The sequence below is a fragment of the Fistularia commersonii genome, chromosome 19 (genome assembly GCF_037954325.1).
Source record: "Fistularia commersonii isolate RoL2024-O1a breed Wild chromosome 19, RoL_Fcom_v1.0, whole genome shotgun sequence".
NCBI lineage: Eukaryota > Metazoa > Chordata > Actinopteri > Syngnathiformes > Fistulariidae > Fistularia > Fistularia commersonii.
The window spans coordinates 8,247,693-8,271,085 of NC_141302.1; the positions used below are offsets into that span (position 1 = coordinate 8,247,693).

General features: G+C 38.3%; 1 long non-coding RNA gene across 1 annotated transcript in view; it reads left to right on the forward strand.

Moving 5' to 3' along the window:
• The window catches only part of LOC147223624 (uncharacterized), a 202,496-nt gene that overhangs the window by 89,464 nt on the left and 89,639 nt on the right, over nt 1-23,393 (forward strand). The window contains exon 4 of the long non-coding RNA XR_015107582.1: nt 6,281-6,306. This is a non-coding gene — a long non-coding RNA (uncharacterized LOC147223624). The remainder of the gene's footprint in view (nt 1-6,280; nt 6,307-23,393) is intronic.

The window sequence follows — 23,393 nt, forward strand, 5'->3', positions numbered from 1 at the left end:
TATGGCAACCACCGTGTTGCCTTGCAAGGGAAACGAGCGCCGCTTCTGCTGATCCATCTGTCCTGTGGTAATGACTGCACCTGGCCTTGCATGGGCCAACGCACACAGGTACCAGAGCTCTCAGAACTAGGTTGGTGCACCAAGGGAAACACAATTAAAAAGCAATAAGCCCACTTGCATCTTGCAGCCACACTGTTTACTCATTATGTGTAATTATCTATTTGAGTTGGAGATTTAAAAGACTCCTTTGTATGAGTGTTTTTTCCACAGTCAGCATGAGCATTTATGTGCATTGAGCCTGTAAATGACTGATCTTAGCCCACATGAATTTCAATTAGGTGTGTAGTCAATTATCAGGTGCAGTATCTTGACCTCTGTTAATGGTTTCCTTCAAGTGATAGGCTAGTATTTGGAAATCCAATTTGAATGTTGAGAGTCAAATGTCAAACATCGTTATTTCCTCTTTGTTTCCGGCTCTACGCACACTGGAACCCAGTGAACAGCTGTAATGGAGCACTCTTTGCACCCCTTTTGTCGATGGGGCTGCTGCGCCTGTAGGGTTTTCACTGACTTTATAAGTGCAAAAGTCAGTGCTGCAATGCTATATGCATCAAGGCTATTGGCTCCCCCATTTTTTTATTTCTCTCTCTCTGCTCTGTCCCTCTGTCTACTTTTCCCCAGGCAAGAAAATCTTTATTCCACCTTTACGTAGCTGAACTCTGGGTCAAAACTTAGCATAGAGCCCAGGGGTCTTTGGACTCTCTATCTTGTGATCACTCATCAAGGTCTGCAAGGAAGAATTCTTTTAAAAGCCACATTTGAAAGATTTTTTTCATGACAGGCTGGCCAAGGCCTTTCGCAAGATACTTCAGACCATGACTGCATTGGATTTATTTATGTTCTATATTTTTGTTTATATTGGTAAATATAGAATTGTTGTCTTATTAATGCCATCCATATCTTCAGGGATTTAAGAACTAGATATAGCTAGATAGGACAAGACTTGAAAAAATAAATATATTTTCATATACAAACTGTGATTAAGGTCTCTTACATTATGTAATTAAAAAAATCTGCGAAGCATTTTGAAGAAGTGGGTATTGATATATATAGAGCATTGTTAAGGCCCTTCTGTTGTCAGAAAAAAAACAGCTGCAAAAGAGGAGAACATCTGCTGGAGTGTTAACTTGCACGTACCTAGTTCCTCTACAGTCATGCCTGAAGTGTCTTTAAAAACTGGACAGCATGCAGTCTGACAACTGCCTGATGTAGTTTAACGCTTCCAGAACGGTGCTCATCAGACTGTCACTCACAAAGTAATTATTCTCACCACAACTCAAAGGGAGATTAAAAGAACAACATTCCACCTCAAGACCCCCACCCCTACCCAACACACACACACACACACACACACACACACATGAGTAGCTCTTGTTTCGAGGAAATCTGGCTTTGTGTCCAACTCATACAAACTTCTAGATATTGCTGCAGCCTGTGTGATCCAAGGCCATCTGTAGCCTCTGTCAGAACTCCTCTAATCGCTGTTGCAAATGAAAAAGGACTGTTCATATCAGCTCAGATGGAAAGAGTCACACTCTCTTCATGTCATCAATTACATTGCAGTAATGTTTTCTCTTCGGCAATGTCTGTTTCACACCTTCTCCCTTTTGTCAAAGCACTAAGGCCTTTTCGCAGCCATCTGGAGCCCAGCCAGCCATAGCCATTTTGCTCCATTATGTGCTGCTGTAAAAACATCTGCCCCCATTCCATACTCATGAATAGGTTAAATGGTGACACGGGGAATAAGGTTTTTCCATTCTGGCCTAAATTGACCAACAACAGGCGATGAAGGTTTTGCCGTTCCTTACTTTTCCTCCTGACTGCTTTTGATTTCCAATTAGTGTCACCTGGTTTCATTAGAAATCTTAGAGTGTGACTTGTCTCTTTCTTTGTAGAAGGATATATTTTAAAATTCCCCCAGGGTAAAAGACTAAAAAGAAAAAGAAAAAAGTTAACTATAATTCCCTAAGCTTTTTTAGGAGCCACACAGTTTATAATCTTCTACCATAAAACATTTAAAGATGTATGCAATGTCAAAACATAGTTAACATAGTTAACCAATTAATAAATTACACAGAGTAAATTGCCTAAAAGGTAAACACTAACAGGCAAGGTAGAATCAACAAAAATGTAAAGGATCTTTTTTTAAGAGGAGAAAAGTATTTATTTTCACATAGTGTATAGTTGACTAAAGCTTGATATTTATCATGTATTTAATACCACAAAAATGCATATGGCGTGTGACACATTTTCAAGATATCACTGGTATGCTGATGAAAATTCCCCATTATACCTCAGAGACAGTGAGCAAACAGGAGCTGTACTTGAAGATGGTGTGAAAGATATCTTTCAGATACTTCAGTTACTTATCAGCTACAGAAAAATACAGTTTGTTCTGTTTCCACTCTAAAACATCAAAAACAAATTTGCTGCCCCACTGACTCCCTTCAATCATCAATCTCTATTTTCCTGTGGCTGGGGAAGAAGACGCAAGCCATGACTAATGGCTATCATCTGCACAAGACAATTAACCAAAATGTTTTAAAACTTGCAATTCTGCATGACAAAGGAGTTTCATTGGGTACGTAAAAATATCTTCATCCTCAATCCAGTCTGCGTTTCCGTGCAAGTGAAGATCACTGCCAATGCAGGTTAAAGCTTTCTTGATTGTGGTGATTAGCATTAGAAGGTTGCACTTAGGTCACTGCTGATTTTGACGTTAACACTCATGAACAAATGCAGTAGTGTTGTAAGACTGCTTGACTTTGATTTTGCGGTTGAATGTGTTGTGTTTGGCTGTAAACAAAGACTTGACTCCCTTTTTTTTTTAAAAAAAAGTCTGTGTTTCATGCATGCTGGTGCAGTAGCATCTGTGATGAATGAAGGAAGTCAAGTCCTGCTGTGTCAAGAAGAATGTCCCCAGAGGAAACTGATGTCCTTGTCTAAGCACCACAGAGTCTCAGAGGACCGAATATACATCACTCCAAAAAATCCTACCAAGGGCGGATAATGTCTTGTGTCGTATGTTGGATGCAAATGTCTGAACCAAAACTTCCTGTCTGTATTTTCTTTGCCCATTTATAGGTTTATTGCATGAAAAACAAAGAGAACCCATATGTATCCCATCCACACTGTAAATGGCAAAAATGAGAAAACACATTTAACTGCTGGAGTCTCACACAGTTCCATTTAAAGAGAATGGTTGAATTTATTGAGCACATGCTGCTGTAAATCAATATATCTAGGCTGACTCTTGATCCTACCTTTCCCAATGCCTTTGCATTTTTAAATGTTGAGGAGTACACTTTTTACACTAGTTTTGACAATTATTTTTTGATATTGTGATCTCTATTTAATTTTTTACCGGGCAGAATCAAAATAATCTATTAAATGAACATGAGGGCAGCATGTTGTGATACAGTTTCTTTTTTGGAGCCCTCTGCTCAGCAGAGACTGTTTTGGAGTGGCCTTGAGCAACATGTTGAACTGCCAATTTTTTGTGGTAAGCTGGTTGCAAACTTCTGTGAACACATTCAAATTATTGCATTAGGGTGTTTGTGAAGATTCAGTGAAGAACTTTGGGTGCTGCTTATGCTGAGGACACACTATATGAGTTTGCCACATTTTGCCCACAACTACAATACGCAGAGTCAGCACAAGTTGGGGACAGTTGGTATGTCTATTCGGCACGGGAATCTGTTAGTGTGTGAGAGGTAAAGACCTGACTTGACAAGGGTGTGAAGGGAACATACCTGACCTGACTTAAGTCACACTTATTTAAAGGTGTTTGAATTTTTAAACTGCCTCTGGACGCAATCAGGTTGTGTGTGATGACTACCGACCCGACAGCAAACAAATGTTGCTAAAAAAAACAATGGAAAAAAGTAAGTGGTAGGTGCCACAGGAAACAGTTTGAAAAATCAAAATAAGAATGGCAAATGAGGAAGGAGGGAGAGGGCTGAAAAAGCAAAACTGAACTACACCAATGTAATTTGCGCAAACAACAGCAACAACAAGCCATTTGTCGCCCCTGTTTGTTTACCCTCAAACCTATCGGTCTTATAGACATGGTTGCTTTTGCGAATGTTTGCACAAGTGTTTGATACCCTCAGTCGGTTTGACAAATTATGTAGTCTGTGATCCTGATCAGACACAGTCGTTAAATATGTAATCCCCAGTCTTTGAGTTGTCTTAGAAGAAAAAAAAAAAAATCTGCTGTATGTAATGAATAATTACAACGAAAAATGCCATGGTTTTGCCTGTCCTGTTTTGCTCAGATGACCAGTCAAAGTACGACTATACAAAACTAAACCCCCGCGCCTTTACCTAAATCCATGTCAGAGCAGTGAGTTGCTCTCTATGCTCACAATGGCTTTTTATAATTCCCTTCGCACTGACCACTCCAAATATCCCCAAATTCATCTTGTCAATGAAGAAAAGACAACATGAGGAATGGACTTCTCAGCTTTTCTATGCCTTGTCAAAAGTTTCTATATCACGTTGCGGATTCCACATAGCATAGCTAAGACCCCAGAAGCAGCTTATCTGCTTAAAACAGGAGGGTGAGAGAGGGTGAAAAAATGTCTTAGTTTTCCATCTTTTTCCCGGTTCACAGAGTAGCTTCTCTGAAGCCACCAGAGCTTTGGTTTCCAGAATCCCCCTCCACCAACCCGTTAGTTTAATCCACTTAGGACCAGGCTACCTCCACTAGTCTTGATTGGCCAAGCTTTACAATTTCCCTCATAAAACTCAGAGGGAAATTTGCTGCACAAATATAGACGGCTGATTGTGGTCCTTTTTTTTCTCTACTGTAACACATCTTGAACACAGTAACATGGTAATTACTTTTTTTTAAGTCTTGATACAACATTCTGGATATCTACAACTTACAGCTTTATTTATTTAGGAATATCCCCTTATCGTCTTTCAATGCCATCCCTTCAAGTGGCTAAGTGCCTCACTTCCACTCCTACCAAACAACTCGAATGCTAATGCTATTGAAACCCCAGGTGCTTATGGTGGCTCTTGAAGTCTGTCACAAGTCCCTGCCACCTCCTCCCCTGGGTCCAATTTTCCCAGCGTGAAGCTTCAAGGTCCTCAGCTGAGCTCTCTGTTTAGCTGCAGTACAACAACAGCAATGAGAGTGAATGTGTGTCAGACTGAATGGTAATGAGCATCCCAAAGAATGAACCCCTGTTTTACCCCTCCTCACTGAAAATATATTTGTCCAGACACGGAAACAGATATTGTAATCACATTCCTTCTTTGCCGATTCCCTTGGGTTTTGTTGCATGCATATGTAAATGGATACAGAGGACCGAAATCATCTGCAATAACTAATGCTACTTTCAACACTAGCAGACTGTGGTGTGAGCTAAGGCAGCTTAGAATTAGGTCTTTTTCCTCCTCATGCTCCTCACAATTATTTCTTTTCCTTTGGTTAACTGCATTTTTCCAGGAAAGCAAAACTGTACTTTGGAAGAGTATATTAATAGTGCAAACGCTGATTCTATAAACGCATATTGAGATGGAAATTTCTGTTTGTATTTCCCATGCCAAACTTGGGATTTTTATTTATTTAATGTATTTTGTTTGAGCAGTGCTGGTTTCAGTTTTGTGGATGGGCCATTTAAGATCCTAGTAGGGAGGTCTGTCCTGCCATTTCATTATGTCATTGGAACCATGGATGTCGGCTATCAAACTAACAAGCTCGGGGAAATGTAGCAAAGGTTGAAGCACACAGGGTGATAGAGCTGAGGGCAGCAAAATTACCTCAGAGACACATAGGGAAGGAGAATACCACAATATTTGTATGGGGAAATCTTTCGCTGCTCCATGCTTATGTTTCATCAATCGAAAAAAAAAAAAAAGAGAAAGCTTTCTAGGATAAATAAGCCCTCTACTTACAACCCAATTGCTGCCAACCTCAATTTGCCGAATAATGACAAATATTAATGCAAGTTGCACAAACTTAGTATCCCCTGGGTGATGATCTCAGACATTTCATGTCCCTTAATTAATAAATGATATCACTTTTGACAGAGGCTATTCTTAAACCCAAATCTGCACAACGCTGGGAAACTGTCATTATTCAGAAGAATTGTGAGAGTTGAAACCTGCATCAAGTTTATTCTGCTGCATGTGTAACTTGCTGACGTTTGTTTTCTTTCTTTCTTTTCCTCACCCCACCAATTCTCCCTCTCCCCGATGGCCCACTTAGAGATGTGACCTACAATTTCATACAAGGTAAGACTAATTTCATTTTTCCTTGCCCAGTTCTCATGTGTGAGAGTCATGTTTGAGTTGCCTTGTTTCATCGGGAGTGATGTCGATGCATAAATAAGGCAGATCGTTGAATGGGAGAGGGAGTTGAAATAGCAGATCCTGCTATTTGCTCAGTAAGGTATGCAGTGATCTGCAATCCTCACCCATCCTGTTTTCCCACATGAGTATGGAAATACACAAAGGTGCCTTTTTCTGGTCACTGAAATGTGTTCTCTGTGCATACAATTTGAATTTTATTCAAATGAGAATCAAATGCCCCAGATTGTATACAGAATATGCTGCTTGTGTTGATCTAAACAAGCATAGTAAGGTTGGTGTCTGTTTCCACAGTGTGCTGACTGTATAATATAATATCAAAATATTTTAAGCTATGAAGCCTTTTGCTGTTCCGAAACCCACATCAAGCCACTTGCATTGTGGAGACTGACGATATCCATATAGTAATAGTATTCCCCTCAAGGAACAGCCTTCTTTCTCACATTCTCTCAAGCCTTTGCCATTTTTCGAATAAATTTTTATGTTCCATCGCTATACATCCTGGCATTCAGTCATTTTATCCTTAACATTCACTACTTTCATGCTGTCTCAAGAGAGGGGGCGAGGTTGAGTTACTCACAATAAGGGGTTTTGAGAGATCTGGAATATATAAATCTATTATACTAGGTATATTTGTGCACAATTATTAGGCAAGTGATTATTTTGATAAATTTGAACGCTTATTGGATTTAATGCATATCAGGTGATGAGTATTTGTGTGATGAGGGAGGGTGTGGCCTAAGGAGAGCAACACCTTATATCAAGGTTATTAGGCAGATTCTTCTCCTCAGGACAAATGGGCAAAAAAAAGAGATTTAACTGACACTGAAAAGTCAAAAACTGTAAAAAAGTCTTTCAGAGGGATGCGGCACTCTTGAAATATCTAAGCTATTGAGGCGTGATCACAGAACCATCAAACCTTATGTTGCAACTAGTCAACAGGGTTGCAAGACATGTGTCAAGAAAAAAAGATGCAAATTAACTGCCAAAGATTTGAGAAGAATCAAACATGAAGCTACCAGGAACCCATTATCCTCCGGTGCTCCTATATTCGACAACAGCACCCTACCCGGACGTGTCAAGACGTACGAGGTGTTCAATTCTCAGAGACATGGCCCAAGGTAAAAGAGGCTGAAACCCAACCACCTCTGAACAAGACACATGAGTTAAGACACATAAGAATGATGAGATAAGGGACTCTTGATGGGCCTGTGGTTGGATCAGTAACAGACACAGAGCTCCACTTCAACTCAGACTCAGGCAAGGTGGAGGTAGGGTACTGGTATGGGTTGGTATTATTAAAGCTACTCTCATACCTATTACCATTTTTTAGAAGACCCCTTCTTCAAGCAGCGGTACAGGAAAATGTTGGCATCTTTCAAGAAGACTGTTTATGCAAGACAATGCTCTATCACATGCATCAAAGTATTCCAATGCGCGGCTGGCCAATAAAGGCCATGAAGATGCGAAAACTAATGGCATGACCCCCTTTGTCACCTGACTTAAACCCTATTGAGAACTTTTGGGCTCTTCTTAAGCAGGAAATTTACAGTGAAGGTAAACCGTACACGTATCTGAACAGTGTCTGGGAGGCTGTGGTTGCGGCTGCACAAAAAGTTGATACACCAGATCAAGAAACTGACTTAAAGGGTTGAGACTGTCTTCGAAAAGAATGGTGGCTACATTGGTCTCTGAGCGTTGTGTGGGGGGGTTCCTCTCCTCTTCAGAAGTGTTTATTTGTAAATTTTGAGTGAATTATCTTCGCGAACAGGTGAATATAAACAAGTGAGATGGGAAAATCTTTTCATTTCGTTGCACAATTTTGCATACGGTAGTAATAGTTGCCTAATAATGGCAAAAATGCAATTGGCCTAATTTTGCACGCTGTGTGTGTGTGTGTGTGTGTGTGTGTGTGTGTGTGTGTGTGTGTGTGTGTGTGTGTGTGTGTGTTTCACACAAAAGCAACAAAAGTCATACATCACCCCCACCACAATTCTGCCTTCAAACACTGTTGTATGTTGACACTTGTAAAAGGCATAGTAAGAAGTACATATGTTAATTTTCCCTTTCAGTTATGTTCGCTGCTGCGTGAAGTGTAAGCAGGACATAATTGGTGAAAGAAAGACTGTAGTTTGTTGGCAAACAGGGGATCACATCAGCCCAAATTCAGTGGAGGTTTAAAAATAGGAAGCAATTAAATGTGATAGTATTCATTAGGAATTGGCTGATGTGGTGGAATTTCAAGATAGGTTAGTAATCCTATGTTCTGATACTACTAGAAAGGCTTATGCAGGTAGCGGTGTCATGGAGGTCAACTGCATGATTGAATCTATCATAGCAGGGACTCAGGACAGCAGGATCTTCCAACACTACCCATGGCTCGAGAGCATCTGTTCACGAGGTGAAAATGATTTTTTTCATTTTTAATGGGAAACTGGTGAATTGGATAAATGGAAAAAAAAACACCCTATCTTGATGTGGGTGATTAACTCCACATATTATTCCATAACCACTTGACTTAATTCCTCTGACAGTTTTTGGTAGACTTCCATCACATTGTGTAATTGAAAACCCTTTGCCAGGCCACCACACTAGCCCTGTTTGCTTCTCCGTCAGAGCATCTGTAAGCAGCTTTGGTTTAGCCCTCAACTCTTTGAGGCAGGCACTAACTCACTGTCCGGAAAAAGAAAACCCCTGGCTAGCTGAGAATAATAAGTACCCATGGGAAGCTGCCAGATGGACATACACTGTGAGCCTAGCTGGAGAGGGAAAAATCTGTCAAACATCACACTAGGCATCTGTGGAGGAGCAGCACAGGTTCACGTCCACTATGTCGAATGAGACGAGTGCTGAGAGGAGACTAAATGGCGTTAGATTTTTAACAAATCGCATTCCGTTGATCCACTCCTTTTCAGTCAAGGTCAGCAATGCTCATTATGCTGAAACCGTGTGTTTTGGTGGAAGCTTTAACTCTTAACATTGTAGATGAAGATTATGCTATTGACCATAATGTGGCTGTTGCTATTTAGATGACGTGTCATTTATCACAATTTTATTAATATCATTTAACTAATCCTGCAATTGACTGACAACTGGTGTACCCACCCCCACGCCCAATGAAAGCTAGGATTGGCTCCTGCATCCTCGTGACCCCAAATGCAGGCTAAGTTGTCGATAATGAATGAACTAATCCTTAGTCTGCTATACTAAAAGTCTGTTTGTTGTATAATTGTGTCGTATTCACAGCACATTGCTGAAGAGACCACCGTACAAATATATATATATATATATATATATATATATATATGTATGCGCTATTAGCTACACAGATACAGTACAATTCTCTCATAATGCTATTGGATCCTTGAGGGTTTCTAACGGGTTAAGAGATGGAGGGTGAGATTGAAAGAGCACAAAGAGTTCATCCCAGTATCCTCAGCAGTGAAATAGGACCGCTCTCTTAGACAAGCTGTGCAGTAGTTATTATTGCATTATGTCTGGCAGCCCACCTCTCAGACAGGAACTGAGCCATACTTGATCAGTGATATGACACTGGCAGGGAAGAGTGTGATTGCAGGCTGCTCAGCTAAGCAAATACCTCTATGCTGTTGAAGTCTAAAAGTAGCTCTATGTCTGTAAAAAATTATGAAAAGTCTAATGTGTTATCCAAAACTGAGACGACTAGCTTTGTAATGCTCAGGAGTGGATTCCTCTGAAATGATTTTGGTTTATTAATCACTCAGAGGATAAAAAACAATGCTATTTCAAGCTCATACAGACCTTTCAAGTCTCCATCTGGGTTTTTCATAACTTGGTAAACTGTTTCTGATAAATATAATATTACATTCCCAATCAAAATAAATAAAATAAAATAAAAAATCTGATAAATATGTTGGTTATTTCCCAACTCTCCAGTGTTTTTCACTGTACTGTCTGTTTTGTATCAGAGGAGAGAACACCAAAGCCACTTTTTAATATATTCAGTCCAAAGCCCAACAGTCACTTGTTTATTTTCTGTGGTAGGGAATCTTAGTTCATTTAGCTGCTGGTAAAAGCCTAACAAACTCACTGTGCCATTCCTAAATATATGTAAACCGAGTTATAACTTTCTATCAAGTATTTGAAGACCAAATCTAACTGATCCTCTTTTTTCAGACCTTGACCTTTCAGACTTGATTCTTGATGCATATATTGTATCTTGTCAGCACTGTATGTCAATCCTCACTCTCAATTTTTGATAGGCGATGCTCAATAATGCCCGAATAATCACACATTATTGTTGATGTTGGTACATGCAACTTACAATAACCATCAAAATCACATGTTATGCAACAATAGTTTTGGCACAGAGCTTAAGATATACTCTCTTTGCAATTGAAGCTAGACTGCTGTTACAAACAGATGGCTTATCTTTAACTTCATCAGCAGCAGTCATGTCATCAGCAAACACGATAAGTTGGTCCAGTGCCTGGAGAGAACAGCATCCATCAGTAGCTAACAACATATGGTGAAAGCATGTAAAGGTGCCCTTTATATCTCCTACTTTCTTCGAGTTAAAATTGCTCTGAAGCCATGAACATCATGCACTCATTTCAAAGGAAATATGATGTGTATTGAAATAATTTGCTGTTTGTTTGAGCCACCCATATTGATTCTTTTTTTTTTTTTTTTTTTGCTAAAGGTTGTTATTCAACATTAACAGTGCCTCTATATTTGCTCATAAGTTTTCAAAAAGATCAATTTCTTTAGACTGACATGTTTTTTTTTTTCTGTGATAAACCGCTACTTATTTGATTTTCTCTTTCAGGAAGGTGTTTTACTTTCCGTCCTCCTTCAAACAACCTCCTCTGCCATCCCAACCTGCCTAAGCATTCTTTTTAGATTTTTAACTCTCACAAGAGATGGGCTGCATGTTTTAATTCCTCCATGTGCTTAAAAAAAAATAGAAATTCAAAACTTGAGCTTACCATCAGTCATGGCTTGGCTTTCCACACATAAATGTCTTCAATTTTGAGATGCAAATATACAGAAAAGGGGCAGATAAAATTAAAAAAATCAAAATGAATGAATGAATGAAGCATTATGAATGAAGAGGAAAAGGGGATGAAATGATACCTTGACTCTGGAAATGTTATAGAGCATTAACATGCAATCATACAATCTACAATACAATAACCACCTATCAGTGCAGGGATGGCAGTGGGTTAGAGGTACTTATATAATAGGGGCAAAGAGACTAAAGTTATTGCTGATCAAGGTAGTTTAATGTGTCACTAAAGTGTTTTATTTTTCATTATATCATCTCATTATTACTTAGCTGTAGGTTCACCAGTTCTCCTAGAATCATTAACAGCAAATACTAAAATCATTCATTGTTAACAATAGTATCCTAATGTTTTAGAGCTCAAGGCTCCGCACATCAGTGGTACATATTCCATGGATTTTCTCAAAATGAGAACAACCATCCTTATTTTAGACCAATGTGTTCAAGCAGTCACTTACTTTTACGTCATCTCCAGCACGTTTGCAATTAGCTTTTTTCATGCTTTCAGTTTTGGCATCACTTTCAAGCCGAGTTTCAGATCATGTATGAAATCTCTAATATGTCATGCATGCTTCCCACCAAGCCCCTCAAGCCATCCCCTTTTCTTTTGGTATTCTCATGTTAAGATATCGCTAATTAACAGCATTAATGAGTGTCGTCTTAAAAAAATATTGTGAATTCAGGGTTTGATAACAACATGAACAAAGGCAGCCGAATCATGATATTACTGGCTAAGCCGACTATGATAGTAAGCATAACTAATCTTCCATTTAGTTTATTTGACAATATGCCATCATCTTAAGTTTATTTGACAATGTGTACTCATGCTCTCCATCCTTTTTCATGTCATAAAACAACTGAGCCTTGTAACATATTGCAAAGTAAAACATACTTTAACAAATATGCCATAAAATCTCATAGAACTGAATAGAACAAATGTCAATTTCTTCTTTTTATATAAATCAATATTTACAACACCGGGTTTTAAGCCAAATAAAATGAATACCCCTTGTATGCCCCCCAAAAAGGGGAAGTCCTGTGAGAAACATCCAGCCCAAGATATTTCAAAATGCTAGGCATCCAATTTGGCAGAACATTTGAAAATGATGAACATTGGGCAGATTCCATGGCATAGCATCTCTGAAGGTTGAATGTCAGAGGTCACAAAGTGGCTAACCCATCTGCTGATCTGGCACCATCACACACACTCCATGATGAATGTTTGAGAATGGCATGTTTCTTGAGTTTTCCAAATATATACAGGCTCTCTTCATCCCCACATATACATACAGCACATCCACATAGCATTTCAACAAATTGGCACTTGTTTGTTATTAATGTGTTCATATTTGGGGGGGGCGGGGCTATTGCATCTCACAATCTTAAGAATATAATATCTAAGTCAGCTGTTTTGCCTTCTGAATCTTAAGTATATGAGCTTCTGGTATTCTTCCAATCTCTCAGTCCATTACTTTGATCATCTGTTGTGGGCTTTACAGAGTTAACTAATCCTCCCCCCAGATAGAAGAAGTTGATATTAATGCATAGGAAAACTTAAAAATTGATGGCAGCCTGTTCTTTCACTGGTAGGATTTAGAGAACATTTGATCGAGGAATAGATGGAGAATTAATGAATTAAGATCCTTGTTAAACCATGACACTAGACCTATTCATCCTTCACCTTAACTATTATTCAAAATATTATTCAACCTTCTGCACAATATATTAAGTCCTGAACAGGACAACTTCAAAACAATTAAATTGAAAATCTGAGTACAGGTTATATAAATATCAGACAATCTTAAATGGTTTGTATCTCTACTTGATCTTCTGTCAGAAATTATGTTATGATCACAAAAGAAACTGCACTTTTTTACTAAAAAAAATGTCACATTGTTCACAGGCAAAAACTGACTTATATTGGCACTATTATTAATATTGTTATTTTGTCAATTGGTGTCATACAGGTATAGGAACCGAAACAAAACCTGAAGAGGTCGTATTTTTTGTATTTGCTTACAGAGCTCTCTGGCCAACAGAAGGTGCTTCACTATGTCCCAGTGCAATAGCTCTCCCAGTGGAAAAACTTGTTAATTAGGCCTTAGTGGCCTGGCATTCAGAAAATCCAAGTTTGTAAATATGGGAGATGATATGTCCTCACCCCTCCTAAGGCCTGAATCCAAACAGTAAATTTGAGCCAGAGTTTTTTTTTTTTTAAATCCTCCGCTCTGATGTGTGCTGACATTCCTGCAGGGTAAGAGATGGGAAATTACTGTATAGTTTTGTTTGCTCAGGGCTTTCACTGTCTACAGGCCTTGCTAAAGGGCTCTCCTCAAGGGTCGGCAAACAGCAGCCAGCTTGGGTTTCAGGCACGTGACACCAGCTTGAGTTTTTTTTTTTTTTTTTAGGGTTAATGGCCCTTTTTCTGAGCAACATTGGAAACACATCAGTACTGTCAACTGAGGCACGATAGACGATAGAGGATAATTTGCCTACAACATTTTATGACTGAAATGGACTTGAATGCAGCCTCCTGTCTTCCTTCCATTGACAGAAGGCCGCAGGGTTGAGAAGACAACACTCTTGACAATGGGGGGTGGGGGGATGGAGGAGGTGGCCCTAAAGTCAGTGAACCAAATGCAGTTGAGAGAAAAGTTAACTGAGATAAGACAGCTTCTACACTGGATGAGTTTCACTAGAAAAGAGGGGCGACATGCACGGCAAACAGAAGATACGACTGGCAACGACCAGTCGCTCTCAAATATTTCAAAATGTAAACCCTAAGGAAATGTTCCAGAATTTCAAGAAAAAATTCCTGCCCCCTCACACTGTCAAATTATTTTAATCATCCTTGGGTGTTTGTTGTCGTTTTACTGAAATTACATTTTTACATGTCTTGCACATTTCTATATATAATTTGTATGGCATGTAAACTGTCAAGTTACTCATCAGTAACTCATCGGCCCTATGTCATCAGTGGTTAATGTTTCAACTCATTTGTTAAATTTATTACTCAACTCTGTGTTTAATTTGAAAATATTTTATTTTAATGTGAAAATAAGCAATTTCATCCTGCATTCAGAGTATGCAGTACATAATCCTATGAAAGTAGTTTCATGAATTGAGTGCATTATGATAACATAAACATAATCCAGTCTTGTTAAATTGGACCAGTAACATTATCAAAGCAGAGGTGACCTTTGTTAATTGTCACTGTTTCATCGCATGCTAATGAGAAATAACAACTGTCTTACAAGGAAGCACATAGATTGAATGGCGGGTAGATATCCATCGACCTCAATCAGTTTCAATCACACTCTGTCATTGGCACTATTACACCAAATCCAACACACAGAGACAATGGAAAAGCCACAAAGGAGAGCATATTTTCGATTACAGCCTTGGTATCTGTATTGGTATCGACCTCTGTAACGTGAATAGCACTTTTGAGGGGGATCTCAAAGGTGGCATTATCGGGCTCCGGGGAAAAGTGTATAGAATCGTCATGACTTGACAGGAAACTTGATTTTAAAATGAAATCCTTCTTGTGTCAAAAGCAGTGCTAAACTCTAAAATGAGGATTTGCTTTATACCTGACCGACACATAAAGGACAAATGCAGGAAAATTGTTGTTGGTATTTCATAGGGATGAGTTATCGCTGCCTCTTTACCTGCACAGCAAATGCTTGTGTTCAGTGGCTTTTAAACATTCAGTTTATGTTAGAAATGGATTTAGAAAAGTTTTACATCTATTCCTACTATACATTATCTTTTGTAGCTGTATTTCTTTGTTTGCTCTGTTAAAGCATTTACAGTGATGCATGACAATTATTGGCTGTTTGCAGAAAAAGACTGCCAGACACTTTGGCATTGGAGAACAGGACAGAATTAGATATAACAGTCCAAGGCTGTCCATTCACACACTTATCAGGATATCTAACAATACGCAATGTTCATTTCCATTCTGTAACCTTGCTTTGCAGGCTATTTTGGATTTGCCAGCCTTGTAGTTTGTCGTTTTAACCACAAACAAAAACAAAACATTAAGTATAAATTGGAAATTAAATGTGTTAAATAGGATTATTCATGATACACGCTTACAATGTGGTAGTCAATACACTATCGATCACTGTAGAATTTTAATTTACCTATAATGACACAGCATTAAGTGAACCTGATTGATAGTTTTTACACATGGGAGGACACAATTATGTTACACATAGACCTTATGTACACGCGCTGAGCACACAGACAGATTCCCTTGCGCACAAGTCTGCCACAAATTCACACTGTTCCACAATGTTATTATCTCATTCTCCATGGTCTCATTTTTCACAAAGCCCCAGGGTGTGTGAGAGACAGTCAGGGTTGAGCTCACACAAGCCCGAGCTGCACACACCACTGCTGCCGAAGGTCTGTGTTAGTACCAAGTGCAACACTGCCCAGAGAAAAAAGGGACACAAAAATTGATGGAACCTAGATGATCCCGGATCAAAATACGGTGTGAGACCCTTTTAAACCACAAATGAATGCAGGTGCTGGATTTAATTGGAAAATACTGTTTATTTGGATGGTGATTACAAAAAGGACACGTTATTACATAGAAGATAATTAGACTATCATCTGAATAGCTATAAAGAGTGAACTTAATTATAAGTCTTTGTTAGATATATAAGGAAATATTAAGGCTTGGTTTTAGTGTACACGTTGGAGTTTTAATTCTTACTATTTCTCTTTTCAAATGATGAAAAAAAATACCCCTGATGTTTAAGAAAATGCATTTTACATTTTTATACTCAGATATCCACTTTTTTGGATCAATTTCACATTGTCACAAGGCACTAGTGGCTAACACTTTGCCCACTCCCAAATTATTTTTTCTTTATCAAACATTGTTTCCTTTTTGGTGAGTGGGGGTGTAACAGAGTGGGAGACCAGTTTTTGTTTTTTTTTGATTTTTACAAGTACAGCATATTCTTCTTGAAGTGTCGCAGAGAGTGTTGTCACCTCCCCAGCTGTTTCGCTGGTTTTGGGCTATAGACTTGAGTACTTTTTAGCTACAATGTGTCACCACTCAGCTGGATTTTGGGACTCCCTATTCTTTCTGACAGTCAAGTCACAATCTTTGAGTTCTAAATAACACCAGGCACCCATATTTATTTCTGTATGGCTGGTCTACTTCTTCCCACCATGAGCATGCCACCATAAAATAACCATTAGACAAAATATGTTAATGGTCATTGCTTTTGCTCAGTTTTCAGAAATTTTCTTCCTCAGATAGGTGATTAAACATTGCTGCATTCAATTCTTTAACTTCTTTTCACCAACAAGGTTAACTGGTTTGTTTGTCTCATGGTCACTTTAATCAAATACCATAAAAGTAGATGAGGCCTTGGGCTACAGAAGAGACCAAGAAGTCAGCTATTTGGCCTCTATTATCTTATTTATGGAATTATTCATGTATTGTTTTATTTTAATCGGTAACTCTTCTGAGCCCTTAGCAAGTCATTATTTGGACTCATAGTGATGCAACTGAAACATATATTTTTTGTGGTTTGTTATTTTTTACCCAATGTAAAAGCCAACCTAAAACATTTGCAACAGGGCTGCACACTGTACTGTATGTATCAAAACAGTTAAAAATCAGCTAAGAAATACCACATAACAACTATATTACCTGACGATTCAGCCACAATCCAGTCAAGCCATTGAAATGAAACATAGTTCAGAGAGGATGGTTCGCCATCTTTGATATTCACTATTCAACAGTTAAGAGAGCATAAGAACACTAAAGGGGGCTATTCTTCTCAACTTTACGTCACACTATTTTGATTTACTTGATTTACAGATTAGATTTAATTCTTTAATACTGAAATCCTGTATTGAAAAATATACAATGGCGTAGCTAAAATGAATACAATATTTCAAAATGAAAGTGAACTCTAAAGAATTCCAGGATACAGGGAGGTGTATTAATTACCTGTGTAAATCTGTATGAAACCCAATACACTTGCTTTCAAACATGAAGAAATTGAAACATGATTAAATAAAATAAAATCCAGAATTGAATCATAAAGATCTGCTATACTAAAAAAAAAAAAAACCTCACACATTTATTACCAATTAACAACAGCGATACTTTCTCTTGAGATTTACTAGATATGAATGTAAATAATAAAAGGGAATCTGAGTACATGACTGGACTCCCAGCAGACCCACACACACATTATTAGCGTCTAATCAGTCACATCTCATGGACTAGCTCAGATGTTGGCCTGCTCTAACCATAGAGAGCCAACATTGCATTTATCCAATTTTATTTGGGGGAGAAGATGGATAAAAGTTTTTGCAAATCAAATCCCTTTGTGCCAGTGTCTCATTATCAATGGGATGTATGGAGATGATGGCTTGCAACAGACTACTTACTCCAAACATAAGTCCAAACATGTACATTTAATTAATTAACTGAATCCAAATTTGTTTAAGGACCCATTCATGATATAGTATTAAATGTAGAATCATTAAGGCTGTAAAATTGATGAGAAACCAAATTAGGTTAAATGTTAAACTCTTATCCTTGCTATGTGAAACTTTGGAGTATTTCCAAATAAAGCTGCTCTATCTACCTTTGTTTTTTATAGATGCGAAAGCAGTCAAGTGGACAATATGTCACCAGGATGGACTGTCACTGTATCAGTGACCTGTTCTTAAGAGATCAGGACACAATGTCATAGGGGGAAAAAAATAAAAAAAATAAATAAACTTTTCTTCTTGCACTTTTATAGTTCTTTAACACATCCACAAGAATGGTGATGTCAACATATTTAAATTTAGACTGGTGAATGACGCCCCCTGAATGTGTGATGAACACTAATTAACAACCTTTCAGCTTGAGAAAACACAAGTCTCTTGCTTCTTTGCACATTGCATCCTATCTTGCTTTGTGGGAGCCTGAGAGGTTTTTTTTTCACTTTCACTTCCTCTGAGATGTTTTTTTCTTTTCTCTGAAAGAGCAAACATCCTGTTTTACCCTACTGTCAGACTGGTGAGTTTTTATGAAGCCATATGCTTTTATCGTCACAGTTGTTCAAGCTCTCTCGTGAAGTTTGCTCAACCTACTTGCCCTGAAGTTTGCCTCAAAATTTAAGAAAATTGTTGAATATCTCGGGGGTAGGCTGAGATAAAGCTGTAGTTTAGCAAAATGAGTTGATTTATGTTTGTACTTTGTTTTTTTTGGTCATTGTTACCTGCAGTGCTTCATTTCATCTTTCCGTTGACACGGTATGCAGGTTCGCCATACATACATTACACAATGTAACCCCAGAGTATGAACCTTTGCAATGAACACAACATTTTCATCCACATTATGCAGTTGCTGCATGTAATTTTTCACATTAGACAATGTCATTGCCCAACTTTTTTGGGAGTGGGCATGCAAACCTTTTTGCCTAACAAATCATGATGGGCAGGCAGACTTAGGAAAGAGGATATCTTTTGCTTTAAGAACTATATATATATTCTAAAACATGTTTGCACGCTGTCTTACATTTGGCATTTAAACCAGAAATCAATGTCTTGTAAGAATCAGCATGATGTCCTAATTTTTGCTGTCATATTTCTATCCAATTATAAGCACACAGCTTTTAAGCTGTTATTTTACGCACATTTTCTAAATTATGGCTCTTTTTAAAGATGCAATTTCTGAATAAGAAAGTTGCTTGCAGTTTGTACCAGTCATAACCAAGATTTTAAGAGATCACTCAGAGAAAGGCACTCAAATGTGTTTGAGTGCCTTTTGAATCAATGATCACAACGCATTTCAGAAAATTAACCAATGTTATATAAACACCATTTCAACCAAATGTTTATCTATTTATTTATTCTTAATTCTTAGTTTGTTTGTTGTTTTGTTTGAAACCAGCTAACAGCACTGTGAGCTTTTTGTGAACCCAAGTGTGAAATTTTTAAGACTAACTCCATCCCGACTTTAACTGAATTATTAGAAATTATCATTACTAATAGGAAAAAAATAAATTAATTGAAAAATGTGTTGAGAAAAATGGCTAGATGTCCATTTGTATTTTCTCTACTGAAATTAACTGGTTAAGTTGAATCTAATACAATGTACTAATATAATTTATTGATTATAAAACTGGGAAATTTAAGTTGGCTACGTGATTTGTACAACCATGTTAAAATGTTGTGAATGTTTCTTGTATTCATGTCCCTTCATATATCTGATATGATAACAGATGAATGACTTGGAGTTGGACTGAAATCGTCAGAGTCTGGTTTTTGAGTTACATCTACTATGAGCACAAACCCCCTTACAGACTCACAATGTATGGAACATCATTTGGTTTCCTCCATTGCTACAGTTATAAATAGTCTTGTGGCAAGAGGAAATTAACATTCACATTTTAAATGTCTTTTACACATTTCTTTAGAACACCTTTTTTCAGTTCTCTCTATAAATCAGTAAGCCCCAGTCTTCTAACAGTACCAGGCATCATACACACACCTCCCTGATTCATGTGGCACATTTGAGTATCACCTGCCACATAGTGTTGGACTGAATTTCTGTAAGATTGCACACATCACTCTAGGCCAATATCACATAGGGCACAAATGACCAGGTGAGAAGCACGATCTGTAATAGCAGGCTGTAAAAATCAACTTTTGCCAAAAAAATGACTTGTTTCATGATGCAGGCAAGATTTTGTTCATTCACATATAAAGAATGATATTATTGTGTTATTTTAGGCATATATGATTAAAACAAGAACCCTATGTCATATATACACGTATAAATATACATACATATATATATCAAGAGAGAGTTTGGCTTTTCTGGGCAGTTTGATGAATTTAGAATAAAGCCAGATGCTTAAAATGGCCTTCTTACTATTGTTCCCTTTTTTTTTTCTTTTCTTTGTTTTTGATTGTGATTATATAAGAGGCTAGGTGAGAGAGCCGTTAAATTAATATACATCCAATTAAAATTAAATGCACAACTTTTTAACAGAAGATGGCCATGATGGAATTTGCAAGGACTGCAGTTGCAGATGTGAGAGTAAGAGCATGGGTTGGTGGATGTGTGTGATTATAGGTGTACATCTTTGCAAGTGAAAAACACAGTGCACTGCTATGCAATGGGCAGAGCCAACAAATAGCTGAGGGAGAAGGCGATATTCTTAAACAGGCTGTAATTGGAGGGTGTCCCCAGTTAATCTGATTACTTCTCTGCTTGAGCCAGCTGAAAACCCACAGCACTCAAATAAGCGTCCCTAAGTGCATCGTAGAGATGCAGCATTAGCTTAGCTGCTCTGGCTGCCATGATACATAGAATATCAACGGAAGTAAAAATATCAAGACAAAATACCATGAGGAATACTATTCAGGGCCGAAAAAGGAAAAAAAAAAAAGCTGAACAACACAGCTGGAGCTGCTCGTCGCTGTGAGCTTATGAAGTCGCTCCCTTGATGTGGGCTCCATTGTTACTGTTCTACATGAGGTTTGGGGCATTAAGTCTTTCTGGTATCGCTCCCTCTGCACTTTGACTGGAATCTCAAACTGTGCAGCTCTCAGTCGCAAGAAATATATATATGTGCGTGTGTGTGTGTGTGTGTGTGTGTGTGTGTGTGTGTGTGTGTGTATTCACACACATGGGTTTTGTGAGGATCTAACTGTGGAGTCTCGGCGCATATTACTCAATCAAAAATTATATTTGCAACATCAGAGCTCTCAACCAACAATAAAGTTTGGAAGGTCGACACAAATGTAAGTTTTTCTCAAGCTCTTAATCACATATTTACCCGCCAGCCTGATTCTCGTCCGAGATCACAACATACAAGAAACCTACATTACTTGTAACTCACTGATTTTTTTTTTTCATCAGTCCTCTCTAATCAACTCATATTTGAATGTCAGTATATGGCTTAAAACTTTTATCCCATTCACTGTGCCAAGAGGGTGCTCTTACTTTTGCTTTCATCACAGTGCTTCAATCACCAAACCTTCAAATAGAAATGGACATTATTTCTCGACAACATATCCTGTCTATAACTCTAGGGATTCTAGACTATTCTCTTGGGATTCTAGAACAAATTACCACACAAACACATTGTTATTGTTCCCTGATTAGATTGATGTCTGGAAAAAAACTCCAATCACTCAAGCTCTATTAATAAGATTGAGTGTCCATGTTGAGCTCAATCTAATGGATGTGTGAATTAAGCTCCAGCTATTAATGTTTAATGTATAATTGAATGTTCTACATGGCCAAACTTGTTTACTGGGATAATTGATGTTGCTGATCTCCCATTTATCTGCAATACAAAAAAGGGAAGCAGTTAGAAGTTGCACGTAATTATCACACTTGAGACCAGGCTGGTCTGATAAGCGCTTACAAGCTTTTGGCAGAATGTATGTGTCACCCTAAAATAACTGTCCAAAAGTCCCTCCAAAGAAAGTTTTCTCTAACTTTTCAGAATGCACATTCTGAATAAGATGTAAATAGAACACCCAGGAAGTCAACGCAAATTAATATTTGGTTCCTGGCCTTACCAAATCAACACCAAATTCATTATATGTGCAATGTGGTTCCATATTGTTTTCTGGCTGGTACACCTTACTCTTTGCCTTTGTGTCTTTGATGGTGCTCACCCCTTGTTAGTTATTGTTTGCGTGGCAAAAAAATGGATCGTGCAAAACAGTAGTAACAGTAACGTACATAATAAATAGAACAATGATAGAGATAATCAATGTCAAATGAAGAGTTGCAATGTTTTCTACTTCCAATCATACCTTGGTTCAGTGCCTCTTTCGCATAAACACTGTAGAGTACATAAGGATTCAGAGAATCAGGGTGGAATTTCCATGATCAGTTTTCCTCATAATGGAAAACACAATTATTTGTTTATTTATTTATTTATTTCCTATCCCTCCGGAGCGCCACGTCAGGGTGGTAAGCCCTTCAGCATACAATGGAAAAATTTTGATGTATGTGAGTTGAATAAGTTTTGACATTTGGAAATTTATGTAAGGCTTAACATTTTTGACAGACTTTTTTTGTCTGATAGCCCCATATTGTGGGGAACGCCGAGAAGGCCATTTACACTCCGAGTCCCCAAAGTCTCTAATTTGTTTCTGTAGAGTTTCATGGGACTATGCCACTATACTATACTTAATTTTAGATAGGGAGGTCAGGTTACACTGCCATAAAATGGTTACTATGGAAACTGGCAGGATCACCCATGAATACGATTGTTCTCATTGAATTCTCAAAATCTCAGCCTCCCAGGCAGACCCAAATGATGCTTTTTGTGCAAGCTGTTTTGGAACATCAATTTTCAAGTTATACTCAAATACAAAATAATTTAATAATACTAATAATAATGATAATAATAAGTAAAAATGTTATATTTTCACACAAGGAATTCAAGCCTTTCCCCAAATGACCATGAAATTAGCATCAGTGAGTATAAAGGTGCACCTTGCAGAGATGGCTGATTTCAACTGATATATCTTATACATATACTATAGTTTATCCAGTCATCCATCCATCTTCCCTCGCTTATCTGGAGTTGGGTTGCGGGGGCAGAAGCAGGAGCAGTGAGGGCAAGACCTCCCTCTTCCCCGCCACATGGTCCAGCTCCATCTGGAGGGACCCCAAGACATTCTCATGCCATCCAGGAGACATAGTGTCTCCAGCATGTCCTGGGTCTTCTTCGTGGTCTCCTCCCAAATGGACATGCCCAGAACACCTCCCCCAGAAAGCGTCCAGGAGGCATCCTGACCAGATGCCCGAGCCACCTCATCTGACTCCTCTCTATGCGGAGGAGCAGAAGCTCGACTCCGAGCTCCTCCCGGATTACTGAACTTCTCACCCTATCTCTAAGAGAGTACGGCCACCCTGCAGAGAAAACTCATTTTGGCCGTTTGTATCTGCAATCTTGTTCCTTGGGTC